The sequence below is a fragment of the Alosa sapidissima genome, chromosome 17 (assembly GCF_018492685.1).
Source record: "Alosa sapidissima isolate fAloSap1 chromosome 17, fAloSap1.pri, whole genome shotgun sequence".
Taxonomy (NCBI): domain Eukaryota; kingdom Metazoa; phylum Chordata; class Actinopteri; order Clupeiformes; family Clupeidae; genus Alosa; species Alosa sapidissima.
This window is the reverse complement of record NC_055973.1, coordinates 7,507,685-7,524,012: the sequence shown is the minus strand read 5'-3', so window position 1 is coordinate 7,524,012 and position 16,328 is coordinate 7,507,685. Positions and strand designations below refer to the sequence as shown.

At 44.0% G+C, this 16,328-nt stretch overlaps 1 long non-coding RNA gene across 2 annotated transcripts; it reads right to left on the bottom strand.

The window, feature by feature from the left end:
* Positions 1-4,738: 4,738 nt before the first annotated feature.
* Positions 4,739-7,121, bottom strand: LOC121688353. 2 transcript variants are annotated; one of them, XR_006024562.1, is made up of 3 exons: positions 7,014-7,121; positions 5,279-5,445; positions 4,739-5,107 (listed from the first exon to the last, which is right to left on the bottom strand). It is a non-coding gene; the product is annotated as an uncharacterized LOC121688353 (long non-coding RNA). The 2 variants fall into 2 exon arrangements; XR_006024563.1 differs by having other exon boundaries at positions 4,739-4,999.
* Between the last annotated feature and the right edge of the window lie 9,207 nt (positions 7,122-16,328).

Genomic DNA, 16,328 nt, shown 5'->3' with positions numbered 1-16,328 from the left:
AACAAAAATGTTGTAAATCCTTGCATATAAAAACTCTTTTATTGCTGCACAGATGTCAACACAATGTGCTTTGCAGACATTATTTAAATAACTATACTTTCTATGTCTGCAAAAAATAGCACATCCTCTTAATAGTTTTGGATTAGATGAGCATCTTTTCTTCTAAATTTGGGGATGTCTTGATTCAGTCTCCTCCAGCCAGACTCATTGTGGGCTAATTTGAATGCTTCTGTTTCACCCATGCAGCTGTGGAAGCACAGCAGGGTCCCACACCACAGAGTGGTCTCCCAGCAAGACACAGCGCAATACTTCATGCATTAGTGTCGAAATTGCACATTAAAGCAATGCGAATGACATTATCTTTGGGTGTTAGGATTCATAAGTGGTGTCGGTAGCAGTTATTCATTAATCTGTGCGATCACATGTCTTGAGCACTGGCACTGCAGGGCTTCCCCCTACAGAGACGCACAGCTGTAATTTCTGCTCAGCCAGGCTTGAACAAACTCCCCTACACACAGCAAGTCTTTTTATTCCGTCTTTTCTCTTTGACGAGATTCATTCGATTAGATTAGACTCCACTGGCAGCATTACGCCTCAGTGTTGTCATACGAGAAGCAGTGCTGCTTTCAGCTCCTCAAATTAGAGGCTCTTTGCTTCTTGCTTTGGTTTTGTTATGTGTTGGATACTCTGTGATTGTTTTCCTGACTAAGAAAAAAAAGTTCTGAATGCCTTGTTTATAAAATGATTTTTATTGTATCAGGACTAGCTTTTCTTTCAGGATCAGAAGCTACTTGGGCTGTTCTGACATGCTTCTCACACAGAATGTAGGAGAATGGAATCAGGAGGTATAGAACCAAAGAATTAAAAACCGAACTGGAATTCTATGGCTAGATATATACTATGGTAGCCCTAGTACTCAGTATAATTGTTCCTGTTGGATGGCTGAAACCTATTGAGCAGTTTGTGCCTTGTTTGTGTTTTAAACCATTTGAAAAGTCTCATCCTGTAATACAGGTGCCTAGTGAGGACCCTAAGACAGGAAATCACCAAGCATGAAGCCATTACCAGACCAGGGCCCATCATTTCAGAGGCTGATCAGGCTGGCGCGTTGAGGGAATTACTTTCACTTCCTCCTGAGCCTTTGTTTTTCCCCACCAGAGAATAGAACACACACTCACCGTGACTTCTGGATGTGACACACACACACACACACACACACACACACACACACACACACACACACACACACACACACACACATACAAAAATCTCAAATAGCTTTACATAAAATAAAAACAATTTAGAAAACCATTTTAGAATGTCTTTTAGAATGTCTGTCAGAACAACAGAACAAGTTACATCTATAAATAAATGGACTATCTTTAAACGAATACCTGTATAGTATAAAGTATAATTTAGACATGATCATGGTGGTGAGGCATATCCCCTTATACATTACCAAAAAAAATCTATCAATAACTGTGTTTGCATTTGAAATATATCATTGGAATTCTGATTGCCTGACCTGATAGCCTCTAATCACCTAACCAACACACTGCCCTCTTTAATGCTCATTGGTGTGATTTGAAGGGCTTCTTCTCTGACATCTCTCTGCCTGAATATCATTAAAATACTTAATTGCACAGCCATCTTTCATATCAGTTTCGACCGCCTTTTCCAAAGGTTTCTGTGCAAAATGTGCCCTCTTTACTGCAAGGGACTTTGCGAGGAGAATATTAACGGCAAACATCAAACCTCCTTGGCAATTCAACATGTGCACCCAGCAGATCTCTCTTTCCAATGAAATAGATAACTACTGAAAGCCGTATGTTAGCATGATAGGTAAACAGCCATTTTATCTTAAACACATCAGACTTGATACTAGAGTGAAAACAAGAGCGGGAGAGTAGGAGTGATGGGTCTGATAAGAATGATGAGAGAAAGAGAGAGTGAGGGAGAGAGAGAGAGGGAGAGAGAAAAACATATTAGACCAGCAGGGAGGGGGGATAGACCAGCAGGGAGGGGGGATATTACAATGCACAACACATTTAAAAGTGTGCAAACACCGGCACTCTAAGAACATCAATCAAGGGGTGTTTCTTTGAGAAGGGCCCATGTCACTTGACTGTGGGAAAAGAGGAGAAGATAAGAAGGGAGGAGAGGAGAGGAGGTGTGGAGGGGAAGGGAGGTGTGTTTACTTCTCTGCATGGCAACTTGTCATGAGACAATACCATTCTGCTGAGACAGCCGATTCCCCATAGACAGAATAATAAAATAAAAAGGGGGAGAAAAACTCCTACTTATGCTGCAAACATGCACAGCAAGGCATTCCAGCCTTCCTGGGAGGCCTCTGTTATGTAAATACCACACACACACACACACACAGAGACACACACACTCACTGTCTGCTCGCAGGTTGTATTTGGGTCTGCTTGTTCTAGGGCTGGAGGAGGGGTGGGGGTGGGGGGGGGTAGTAAGGGGGGCAGATACGGTGTGAATAGATTGTGCTCACTGAATCTAAATGTATCTATTTTGCCCCATTAATTCATATACATTTGTCTCCTCAACTTGACATATAGTGCAGAAGCACCATTGCACTGAATGGTCACGCTGTGCCCAGAGTTTGGGCACCAGACCATGCAGCCCCTGTCCGGTGTCTTATTGTGACATCCGCTGTTCCTCCTCTGCCATTAAGTGGCACTTTATTTGTTAAGATCTGAGGCCTGACAATTACAGTGTCACACCCCACTGGCTACAGCACCGTAATGAGCCTGAGGCGTTTTCTTCGCTTGACATGTCTTTGTTTTGCAAGCCGTCAGCCACTAAACACAGACCGGCACAAACAATGGGCATCGAGGGCTCCGTGCATAAGCCCATGAGTAATTCACTTACACTGGAGATTATTTGCCATGTCTCAAACAGGTGAGGTTTACACATAATTGTGGAAATTGATACAATTTGTTATTGTTATTGATCAATAACTAATTGATTAAGTCTTGGTCTGACACAACAAGCCATAGTTTGTAAATTATTGAATGCTTTATAAGCATGAATAACATACAACACAATCACACCAGTATCTTAATAGACAACATTTCATATTTATTCTATATATGGTAATGCAAAAATCTCCATCCAATTGGTAGTTTCAAACAAAAATAACATCATCTTGCTGGCACACGTTTATGGATTGCACAATCTGCAAAAATATCTATACCAAAGTAAAAGTTTTTCGCTATTTGGATTCCCACGATCACTAAAGGGATCAGGAAGAGCTCTAAAGTAGGTGCTCCTGGCAAAGACATTATATACCACCATATGGATAAAACCTTTGGCAAAAAGATCAAGTTAGACCCATGGTTACTGGAGTGGTTTCTGCCTCCAGCATTAAAATGAACCTTGAGGAGTGCTGCAGGCGTGTTTAAAACCCAGGCACTCATCTACGCCCAGCTCAACTGCAGCCACAATCAATCCAAACCACAGAGACCAATAGAGAGTGAGACAGAGAGAGAGGGGGGGGGGGGGAGAGAACAAAAAATATAATTTTTTACCTCCTCTGTTTGAATTACACTCAGCTGTTCCTTTAGCTCAAACAACCACTAAGCTACGACACAGTGGATATTGTGGATATTTTCCGATATTGTGGATATTTAAAAAAAAAAAAATGCTTTATTAAACCATGAATATAACAACCCCCACTCACCTAATTGCATGACTCCTTTCCTACCATATAATATAAAATAAGATAAAATAAAACGAAAAAAAAAAAAATCAAAGGTTGCATGCTAATAACGCAGAGGCAGGTGCTGCCAGAGGCGCTGTGATAACAGCAGGGCTGTGCAAAACGGCGGCCCAGTCTTGGGAGTTCCTGCGAGCTCTAATGAAACGCCAACGAGTGCCGGCACCATTAGCACGGCCCCTGCAGGACTCTGGCGCGGAGCGGAGGCAGCGCTGCTCTGTACTGCGCTGCACTGCACTGCACAGGGCTGGAGAGTCCCGAGCCTTTTGAAGTGCCAGGGTTGGGGCTGGGGGTTGGAGGGAGTCGAGCTCCAGTTTAGGGAATCAAGACAAACCTTCATCCTGTGCGGCCCCCTATGGGCATGAGGTGTGTATACTAGTGTGTGTGTGAGAGAGAGAGAGAGAGAGAGAGAGAGAGTGAGTGAGTGTGTGAGAGTGTCTGTGTGTGTTGGACGGCGGGCAACCACAGATTCGTGCACTGATTCCGTGAACAGCATTGCAATTCAGGCTGGTTTGTACGCAGGAGGCCCCACATCCTTTGGTCCAGTGGTGTCGGACCTGCCCTGGTCAGGGTTCTCGTTGAAGCCTCTCTGCAGGTTATGGTGTAAAACACTTCAGCTTTTTACATTGGGACTTAATCAAACACTTCTCCACCCTCTAGCCATTGCTTTCTCTGTTCCAGCCTAACAACCCCACTCACCAGTGGACCTCTAAACATGGGACCAATTATACATTATGCTGCGCTGTGTATGTCCTGGAGAGAGAGATTTCTGCACCTGAGTATTTAACTGGTTTTCTCTAGCTTGTTATTCAGAGACTCTGGAATATGAACGCTGCATAACGCAGCATGAATGCTTGGCTAATTGAATGACTCAGCATAGCCATGAATAAACTGCTAGCCATGACCCCCCAGGTAGTGTCTATTGGGAGGATTTCAAAGATGCTTATTCTCTCTGTCCGAACACATAGTCAAACTATGGTTCAGGAAAAAGGTGTTTTTTTTATTTATTTACTTCTGGAGTTTGTTGACGCAGGCTGAGAGAGGTGTTGGATGGGAGAGCCATTCTGCCTTCGTCAGTCAGAAGACTGCCATATTTTCCTAATCAAAGTCCATCCATGTTGGCCCAGTTCAGGGTGAGCCTCCCATCTGGTTTGACAATCTGTTTTGGTAGAAATCCGTTGTTTTTGCCCGTGCTCTCATCGTTGCTCTGTGGTGCCGCTTCATGTCTCAGATTTCTCCTGCTCAGAGGACGAGCTGAGACTGGGGAGTGATCACAGTCCTCAAACATCAACACACAAACACACACACACACACACACACACACACACATGCAAGTCACACTCATCCAGGCAGACACTCTCATACATACTAGTGTGTACAGATACACACACACATACACACACACACACACACACACACATACACACACACACACAAACACACAGAAATATAAGAATGTACACACACACAGACACACAGGCACACACATTCTCACAAGCACAGACACACACACTCTCACAAGCAAAGACAAACACATACCCTTATCCACAAGCGCTCTTTAGAAAGAGGCTGAAACTGGGGAGAGATCACAGTTTCCCAACATCAACACAACTCTTGGCATCTCCAGGGATCGTGCCACACATGAGAGGCAGTTTGCACACGGAGACAAGAAGAAACGTGGGCCCAGCTCCAACAGGCACCTAGTCCTACCAAATTGTCAAAAGCATACAAAATGTGATTTGTACTCATGTATAATTTACCTAGAAATATGTATTAATATGTATTAATATGTATTAATAGGGCAATAAATATCTCTGAGAAGGCACTGCACTTAAGCTATCCTGCCTTCCCTAGCAGAGAAAAAATGCTTTCAGTGGTTGGGTTTAAAACATTCACGGGGATCAGGCACTGCTAGTCGTGCCCCGGTCTTTGGCTTTGAGTTATTCTCCCCCAAATTCCTCTAGAATAGTTTCTTCATGTGCATTTGAGAAGTAAAATGAGAATTTTGGAGCCGCAACCATAAATGTCATAATTATTTTTGAGGGATGAGCCGAGCCCCTCCCCTTTCCAGGCTTGCATACAGACGAGGCCACTCTGGCAAAGTCACACTCCCTGTGTGTGTGTGTGTGTTTGGGGGTGGGGGAGGGGGAACATGTTGAGCAGAAGTTCACTCCTCTCTCTGAGGAATATGAGTGGCAGTCTGCATCGTTTCTGTCAGCAACTATGCTACTGGCATTTGATGTAGAAGCTTCTCCCACTACTCTTCAGCTCACTGCGAAGCGAGCAGTGTGTTTGTGTGTGTGTGTTTGTGTGTGTCTTTTTCTCTTTGTCTTCGGGAGCATTGTGAATATTTCTTTTGTGTTCTGGGATGCAGGCTCGCTTTTTTACATGAGAGTGTTGGGTGTTGTGGTGTGTTTGTATGTGCGTTTTAAATGCAAAGATGGTGAGGATTTGTGGATTTCACCCCACTGAGAGAGTGCATGTGAGGGAAAGAGAGCAAAGGGGGTAGGGAGAGAGAGAGTCATGAAAGATAGATAGATAGAGAAAGAGGGACAGAGAGATAGAGAGAGAGAGTGATAAGGAGAGATAGGTTGAGAAAGAGAATATAAAAGAAAGGGAGAGATAAAGAAACAGAAAGAGAGAGGAGTCTCTCCCACTCTTTCATCACTCATTCTCCAGATATCTACATATTAACTCCCCACTTTCTTCCTATTCCATTTTTTCTGCACACTTTCCTGTCCCTGACTCTTGACAGAACTTTGGGAAAACAGACTATTTTCCCCTCTCTCTACTCATGTGAGTGCACACTGAATGGGCACACTGAACTAGGCCTCCATGTGCTGAAGAAGTTAACAGGTACTCTGTGCTATGCTAAACCACACTCAAACACACACACACATGCACGCACACGCACACACACACACACACACACTTCCACGCATGCATTCAGACACACACAGACACACCCACACCCAAACACACTCTCCCACAGAGACACAAAAAGAATTTAGATGCAAACCCTTCTAAATCCATCTGACTACTTTTCTTTTTAGCATTTTTTGAGTATTTTTTAGCAGAGTCTTATAGTTTTTTGCCTATAAATCGACCAGGAATAGGGTGGTATTTATTTTTGATTAATGTATACTATGTGTGGAGAGCATTCACTCACCATTGTTATCTCATTTTTGACAGAGGTGGCATTTACAGGATTTTGCGTCGGAACTGTTCACATACTCAAACACGCAGCTCTTGAATATTCCTCTCCGTAACTTACCTCTCTTGTGAAAAACAGACCCTTTATCTATGCCTTCATTCAGACAGATTGTTTGAGAGAGCTCAGTGTTTGACTGGCTCTGTCATGAACAATTTGTTCCGGCCTGCGAAAAAGTTCCGGATGGCGTAATAATGATGTTCCAATCTCGCTTTTAGTGTTTATCATAGAATCCTGGCATCGTTGCTATGGTTGCTATAAGTGCTCGGCTCACGGATGACAGAAGTTGCATTTACCTTCAGAGTTTCAGAGCTTCAGAGATCAGCTGCCATCGAAACAAACAGTGCAACTACTACTGAATTTTCAGTTGTTTTCCATTTGTATATACCAGTGTACAAGGAAAGCATGGTTTCTGTTAATGACATTGTGTTTTATCTTTCAGATAAGGACAAGTACAGAGAGGAATTTACATAGTCAACCAAAAGAGGCATCAGAAAGGCAGCCAAGAGCTACTGTCTTTAAGGCAAACAGTATTTATTTACGTTACTAACAGTTAACATTAAATGACATGTTTCACTGTAATTGTGTTCTGTTAAATAACCTATCCTAAACGCCAAAGTGGCTTAATTAGGACTGTTGTGAACAGCTAACTTAAGCTTCTGGAAGATTTAACGTTACCTCAGAACCTGGCGACATTTTCCTCAATCAATCCCAGTCTGTGTGAAGATGCATGGCCATGTTAAAATCATGACAGTATGATTGCTGTTCAATGTAAACATATCTGTTTACATATCTAAGGTTCCCATCCTGCCATCTCGCTCTCTCTCTCTCTATTTTCAACTGTATCCCTTGCTCACCATTTCTGCAGTGATTTAATAATGTACAAGGGACAGGAAAGACAGGCCTCGTCTAGGCTCCCGATCGCCTCGGGCGCCTGATATTTTACAGCCATTACCATTCTTTTTAATATGGAATCTAATCCGCCTTCTCCATGCAGAACGCAACTAACAACTCTCCCCACTGAATCAAATCAGTAGAATGGAAGAACATGCAAACAGTCCAAATTGGCTTCCAGGAGTGGTAAAATCAATCTAAAATGAAAATTGCAAAGAGAAGAGCCTTGGGTTATTTGGTAAAAAACGTAAACCAAGGCTGTCGAGTGGGTAAAGCAGAGATGATGTGAAGTGCCATTGAGAAGTCTCTCTTCATGACTGACAAATGATTCAAATGTATGCCAGGGTGGGAATTAATGACCCAAACACCGGCTCACCCCGGTGCAGATGCAGTCCCTTGCTGGCACAGATGTTGCATGTTCAGGTCAGATTAGGCGTAGCATGAAAGGGAATGGTACTCGGTAATGTTGCTGACCAATGTTGTGTTTGAGCTATATCACAGATATTTGACCACAAAATCTGAAGAACTTAAATCTTCATCACTTATCGTGATCATCCAGTCAGAACATGGTTCAGGTCAGGTTTATAGGCCAAGTATACTTGTGTATACAAGAAATTTGGTCTCTGCATTTCTCCCATCCGTGAATTAGTGAACACACAGAGCACACGGTGAACACACAGTGAGGTGAAGCACACAATGAGCACACAGTGAGGTGAAGCACACACTAACCCAGAGCAGTGAGCTACCTTGCTACAGCGGCGCTCCGGGGAGCAATGAGGGGTTAGGTGCCTTGCTCAAGGGCACTTCAGCCATAGATGGGCATGGGAGAGCAGTGTTCAACCCCCACCAAACACACACCCTTCGGTTTCAAACCGGCAACCCTTCGGTCTCAGACCGGCGACAACCCTTCAGTTTCAGACCGGCGGCAACCCTTCAGTTTCAGACCGGCGGCAACCCTTCGGTTTCAGAACATACTGTAGAAAAGTATCATGCCCGACAACATTGCTCAAAAAGTTGCCCTGTGTGTCTTCCTCATCAGAATATAATTATTAGCAAAACATGCAGCGATTAAACTTCAGGCACCATTTTAAAATTACATTGTTTTCTATACTCTTTACTAGACATTAAGGGACCTTATGCAGTATTGGCAATTTCTTCACTGTTTTCTTGCCTTTTGCTCGCAGTTTTCTCTACAGAGATCCCCCTACTGCTTCAGAGTATATATTTTACAACACTGCTCACTCGGTCAGTCTGCTGTTTCCTCTTGTCCTGTTCCTCCAACAGCGGTTTACTCACTTTCTGCTTCTTTTCGCTGACTCTGCCACAACTAATGTCTGCGAAACTCCATCGCTACCTTGTTCGAGCTGGTGCCTGGCGTGTATGTGTGTAGTGCCGCAAAGCAATTTGTTACATCGCGAGACCGCGAGACTTTCTGACTCTGAGGCCGGAGGCTCGTTCAAACAAGGAAAAGAACACCGGGCAAATCAAGCAACTTACAAACATTAGGGAAGGACATGGATAAATGGAGGGAAATGGAGGGAAACAAAGAAAGGAAATGAAACGTGACATTTGAGGGGTAGAGCCAAGAACACAAGCAGAAAAAAAAATACAATACACACATTGGCCAGCAGGGCAGCCAACAGGGCAAGTTCAGGCAGGACCCTGACAACATATTTGCCATCCCAAAATATCCGCTTTATTGGTCAAATAGCTAAATGACCAGGCAAGATGCGTCTGAGATGAGGGGTGTAGAGCAGAGAAAGGAAGGAAGGCTAAATAGTATTAGCATGCAAGCAGCACTACTGAGCAAGGGTTTACCAACTCCAAGGTCAGGGTCTCACTCCTCAGGGACCACACACACACACACACACACACACACACACACACACGTACACACACACACACACAGGTGAAAAAATCTGCCAGATAAACACATGCAAACATAACATAACAAGGAGCAGTATCTGGAGCAATTGTGCACCAACCAGCACATCTGCCCTGTGACTTGATGGCGTCCTCGACCTTTGGTAATAACCCCTCAAGGATTGTGCAAGGAAAAGGAACAAACATCCACTTGTTTGACCTTGGCCAGTCGCAAACAGAACACTGCTTAGTTAAGACTGGGTGGTGGAGAGCCTCTGGTGATTAAAACCCAAAGCGTGCCAGGCAAACTCTGGCAAGGGCTTAAGATGAGCCGTTACCATTTTCCCAGCCCTCCGGCGTCCAAAGAAAGTTTTTTTTTCTGTCTTTCTCAGGTAGCTTTCTTTCTCTCTTTCTCTCTCTCCTTCTTTGTTGGGCTAAGTGACGGGGCATGGCAGGGTTGATGGGCTCACAGTAGTGCCACATCATTAGGAGGAGTTCAGAAAGCCCTCTTTGCCTCTGGGGAAGAGATGACAGTTCATCAGAGCCCTTTGGGGTTACCTCCCTTTTAAAATATGGAAATCAAAAGGGCTCACAGAATTTGAATAAAATAAGATGAAATGCTCCTCTACCTCTTTGAAAAATAATTATCAGCCGATCATCCATTTTCTGTCCATTCTGAACCTGAGATGATTAATCAGTGTGCCCGAGCCTTTCACTACAGGAGCTTAAATACAAACACAAAAAAATGAGAATTGAAATTAATTGGTACATCATGATGTGAAGGGTGGAAATAGTCGCAAGCAAGATCTGGTGGGAAGCAATGCCATAGGAATTGCCCCTAATCTGGAACCGCTCGGTTCACATTCAGCACTTTGGGGAGTGAGGCCTGGCTATGTTCATCTGTTGATCAGGTTTTAACATATTAAAGGAGAATTCAATTCAATATTGAATTGAAGTGTGTTGAAACATGATACCAAGTGTGAACGTATGTCTCATAGCCCATCTCGGCTTGTCCCCTGCACTCCAAAATCTGGCGCTAGTTAGCCGATGCTACCAACAGCTTTTTCAATGGTGGTGCTTCGGCATCGGGCTAGCCATGCAAATAAATCACTGTTTTACACCATTTACGAGGCTCAATGTATCTCCACACTTCATTGGTAGACTTCCGAGGGCCCTGACATTTAAAACGAGACATTGAGAACTTTGAAAAAGCACTGGTAGTTTACTTACAAGACGATTTATACAGACAGTATCTTCACGAAGTTTAGCGTTTGCAGCCATCTTGAATTTAGTCACGATAAGTCGAGCGACGAGTAAGAATGAACAGGTATGATAAGGGATCAGATTCCAAAAATAATTCCTTGGAAATGCATGGATTCCAGTTGCTGCTACTGGAAGAAACTGGAATCCATGCATTTCCACTGAATTATTTTTGGAATCTGATCCCTTTATCATACCTGTTCATTCTTACTTGTCGCTCGACTTATCGTGACTAAATTCAAGATGGCTGCAAACGCTAAACTTCGTGAAGATACTGTCCGCATAAATCGTCTTGTAAGTAAACTACCAGTGCTTTTTCAAAGTTCTCAATGTCTCGTTTAAAATGTCAGGGCCCTCGGAAGTCTACCAATGAAGTGTGGAGATACATTGAGCCTCGTAAATGGTTTAAAACAGTGATTTATTTGCATGGCTAGCCCGATGCCGAAGCACCACCATTGAAAAAGCTGTTGGTAGCATCGGCTAACTAGCGCCAGATTTTGGAGTGCAGGGGACAAGCCGAGATGGGCTATGAGACATACGTTCACACTCGGTATCATGTTTCAACACACTTTAGGTCAATATCACACCGGAATTCTCCTTTAAAGTGGAAAGATATGTAGTAGATGCCTTAGTACATCCAGATTGACACAGGCTCACAGCAGTGGGTTCAGGATTGAAACCTGGGCCAATCTCAAACCACTGCTCCACTACACCCCATTCATATTAAAATGGGTTCATCAGAATACAACATACTTATTATTCTTGCTGTAAATGACTGTTTACTATGTTAGTATTACTGAGGATGCAGCATCAGTGCACAGAACATAAATGAATACATTACAATCGATTCAACATGCTTTCATTTTCTACTATTTTTCTACTAAACGATATTTCAAACACATTAACCTGCGGTCGGTTGCAGATGCTGGGCTGATATGTCGTTTTTCCACCATACATGTAAGAATCTGATTGTCATTGAAATTGTGGCTGAAATGGGTAGGAATGGGAAAGTGATTCATGTAATAGCAGCCTTTCAGGTCCTTGCCTATGAATGAAACCTCTCTTAGTCTTGAGTGGAGCTCCTCAAATGAAATAACTAAAGGATAGATAGAGAAAGAGAGAGAGAGAGAATGGAGAGACAGCAGAGGGAAAAAGGTGGGGGGAGAAAAGAAAAGAGAAAACTAATGTCTATTCTCTGTCTCTGTTCTTTCACTTTCTCACTTTCTCTTTCTCTCTCTCTTTTCTCCCTCTCTTTCACACATGCTCACTCTCACATAAAACACAAGTCGAGGTCTCATATGGATGACAGAGTGTAGAAACACAGCACTGGAATCTATTTAGATGCTCGACTCTCTTGGCTTGGGTATATGTAAAGCACAGACAAAACGGAGAGAGATAAAAAGAGAGAGATAGAGAGGGAGAGAGGGAGGGAGAGATAGAGAGAGAGAAAGAAAGAAAGAAAAAAAGAAAGAGGAGAAAAAAACAAAAACCAAGAGCGGTACTGGCACATGAAGTGAAAATATGGCGCCTAGGCGGAGCGTAGGGAATACTCATGGGAGTCTTTGTCAATGCTAATTGGCCCACCAACCCATCAGTGAAGTGGAACAAGACTTTCCAGCGTACAGAACACTTGTTAGCCACCAAATCCTCTGCTGCTGATCCAGTGCTGAACAGTACTAAGAGAGGGAAGGGGAGGAGGGAGAGAGAGAGAGAGGAAAGAGAGTGAAAAAGAGGAAGAGGGGGAAAGATGGAGAGAGAGAGGCAAGAGGGAGAGAGACAGAGAGATGTAGAGGAGAGCAGATAGAGGGAGAAAGAGAGAAGGGAAAAGAAAAAGTAGGAACAGAAGCAGAAGGAGCTAAAGAGAAGAACAGGGAGGAGATTCAGTGGAACAAAATCAATGTGTTATAGCCGGAGCCCTAGAGACATTAGAAAAATCATCTGGTAATATTCCACGATCATAAACAATCCTGCAGCTACGGCTTCAGCCCTTTCCCCCCCGACTCCTCATCCTGGATATCACCCCAGGCAATTAATGCACTGTCATAACCACGCAGTATTCACCACTGCCATAACACATCCAGTATGTCATACATAATGGCACATCAATGCAGGAAGAAAAAACCTGGCAGTAAAATTGGTTGTCAGAGGCAGTTCAGACATTATTAGTAATAATTATTTGAATAAGGGTTGGGCTCTCATTATACAAAATAGGGCAGACCTTGGAGTTGATTGACGTTAAACCATGTGGTGTATAACCTGTATGATGCCATTAGTATAGGGGACACATACACACACACAGCTCCACAGGCTGTGGGTATCTCCTGGTACATGTATTACCATTATATGGCATTTTGCCATATTCTGTTGTCTTGTTCCTTATTAAAATGCACTTAAATTCCCTTTGTTCTCTGAAGTGCTCATTAAAGAATACTGTGTCTTCTGATGTCTATAGTTTACATAATTAGAACCCAAGAGGGTTTTTGGCACTAAAGTTCTCAGTTTGCTTTATTCTGCATTAAAGGAACAATTTGTTTAATTTCTCAAGAGTTTAACCTTGCTGACAGTTATGGAAGGGTTGTGGAAAATTAAAACAAATAAACAAAAAAAAAATGCTCAATGAGGCTGACGTGCACAAAATGAAGAAATTGAGAAAACAATTCATCCACCCTCATGGATATTTTTGCTTTCCAGAATGTGATTATTGGAACGATTTCACCTCATTAAAATGGGAGATTTTGCAAAACCCTAATGAAATAAAAATCAGTGAAGTTCTTTGCGAGACTGTGTTACTACTCATTGCAAGTGCATATGCAAATCTGCTCCTACGTTGTCTGTTTTAACATTATATGATAGGTTACCTACTAAAAAACATAGGACTGATCTATCACCAGATTATAGTCTTGTTGTACATGCTAGCTAAATTCATTATGTTACCCAAAACACCTCAAGGGGTTTACCCTTGTAAATTGTATGACTATACAGTCATATCACTATCATAAGAAACACATTGAAGGCCTTGCCTATACATGTCATGAGGCAAACGCTGATCCACAAAGGCCGTGCATCAGACAGATTCTCCATGGGCCATTGTGGCACACAGACAAATTCCACTGCATCTTGACTTGATGCAACTCCGTCTGCTGCTTGTCAGAGGATGGGGTCACTGGACTGGCATGCTCAAACCCCCAGCCACCACCCCAGCCCCCAGCACACATGCAAACCCTGGTGCACTGCACTGACTTCAATCCACACCCATCCCCAGACTCCCTGACATGGAGCGCTGTTTACAGTCTGTGAGCCAAAGCACAAGAGAGAACGGGAAAGAGAGGGAGGGGGAGAGAAAGGAAGAGAGAGAGAGAGTAGAGGGGTGAGAGAGAGAGATGGATGTAGAGAGAGCAGGAGAGAGAGAAAGAGGGAAGGAAAGAGTGAGGGAGAGAGAGAGAGAAAGAGATGGAGAGAGTAAAGGGCTGAGAGAGATGGATGTAGAGAGCAGGAGAGAGAGAGGGAAGGAGAGAAATGGAGAGAGAGATAGATGTAGAGGGGGAGAGAGAGAGAGATGGAGAGAGTGAAAGACTTTCCCTTTGCCAGATCTACCCAGTTGAAGAGACTTGGTCGATTTAACCCCAGGGAGGTCCTCTCTTCCTCAGCCAACATCCAAACCCAGTCCCCTGGCACACTTCATGGCAGGCACACATATACTCTCCCATTTGTGTGTGTGTGTGCTTGTGTGTGTGTGTGTGTGTGTGTGTGTGTGTGTCCCTCTTATTGCTGGCACTCCCACACAGTACCACAGAGGGCCCATGCAGCTCTCTGAAGCTCCTCTCTTCCTCTCCTCCGTCCCCTCCACACTAGAGAGGAGGGCGAGGCACCTCCACCAGCCAGCTCCCTGCGCCTCCCCTGCCTTCTGCCTGACTCCCTCTCCTCCTCTCACCCTGCTGCCTGCCTCTAAGTCTCTCATCCACCTCCATCTCCCTCTACCTCAGCGTCTGTTTCTCAACCCCGTTTCTCCCTTTCAGCTTACTCCCACCGCCTCCCTCTCTCTCTTCCTCCATCTCCTCTCTCTCTTTCTTTCTCTCACCACCTTCCTCCTCTCCTCTCCTCTCCCAGCTTATTCATTTGCTTGACTTTCCTTCCTTCCCTCTGTTTACATCTCTTCTTATCCTTCCCCATCCTTCTCTTCTCCTCCTCTCTCCTCCTGCATCTCAGCCTCTATCATCAGCTCTCTCTCTCTCTCTCTCTCTTTCTCTCTCTTCTCTCTCTCTCTCAGCATGATCCCCCTGCCTCTCAGAACCTCCCTCCCTCTCGATCTTTCTGTCTACATCTCTGAGCTTTCTTTCTCTCTCTCCCTCTCTCTGCTTCTCCTCCCTCTTTCTCTCTCTGCTTCTTCTCCCTCCCTCTCTTCTCCCCCCCCCCCCCCCCCCCCCCCCACCCCCAATGTCACACATCTCATGACGCGGCAGAGCCTGTGGCTGCACAGAGGAATTCCAAAGAACAACATCGGTGGGGAGGGCTGGAGTGTGTGTGTGTGTGTGTGTGTGTGTGTGTCTGTGTGTGTGTGTGGGTGGGGGGGTTGGTAAGACAGTAAAACACAAATGACAGGAACAGATGGTCTTCTTTATTGTTCCCCTGGAATGCAAACACTGAATATCTTTACCGGGAGGGATGGAGGGAGGGTTCATTGTTCCCTCATAGTTTTTTGGTTATGGCCTCCAATTGACAGCCACCTGGCGTTATGAATGTGCTCACTTGACAAATGTCATGGAACTGGGAAATAACGAAAGGTTAGCCAGGACCTTGTGTTTACATACAAGAGATATGTGGTGACAAAAGCACATTCATTCATTTACATCAGATGTAATTCCCTCTCAATATAATGCACCTGAGCATCCACTATTAGAGCACTTCAGCTAGATGTACGTGCATCATCAAGCTAGTTATTGGTTTAAAATCACATCTTTAAATAGGCATACCTTCATTTTCATTTATGTTACACCAACATTTTTCATACAGAAGTATAGAAAATCACAAAGCATCACATTTCAAAGGGCCACAAGACAAAATCTCTAAGGCAAAGCACTTGGCATTGTTTGTCGCTGGGATCTTTCACAGCTCTCCTCATCCTTCCAACCCATCTCTTTCTCTACCTCCCACACACTTTCTCTCCTTCTCTCTCTCTCTTTCTTTCTCTCTCAAACTCTGCCCAGTCTTTCTCTTTCTTTCTTTCTCTCTAACTCATTCTCTCTCTCTAACTCATTCCCTCTCTCTTTCCCACCTCTCTCTCTTTAGCAATTGTGCTATCCTCACCATAATATTTCCTGGCCAGTTTTGCCTGAGCTCATTGCTCTTCTCCTCTCTCTGATA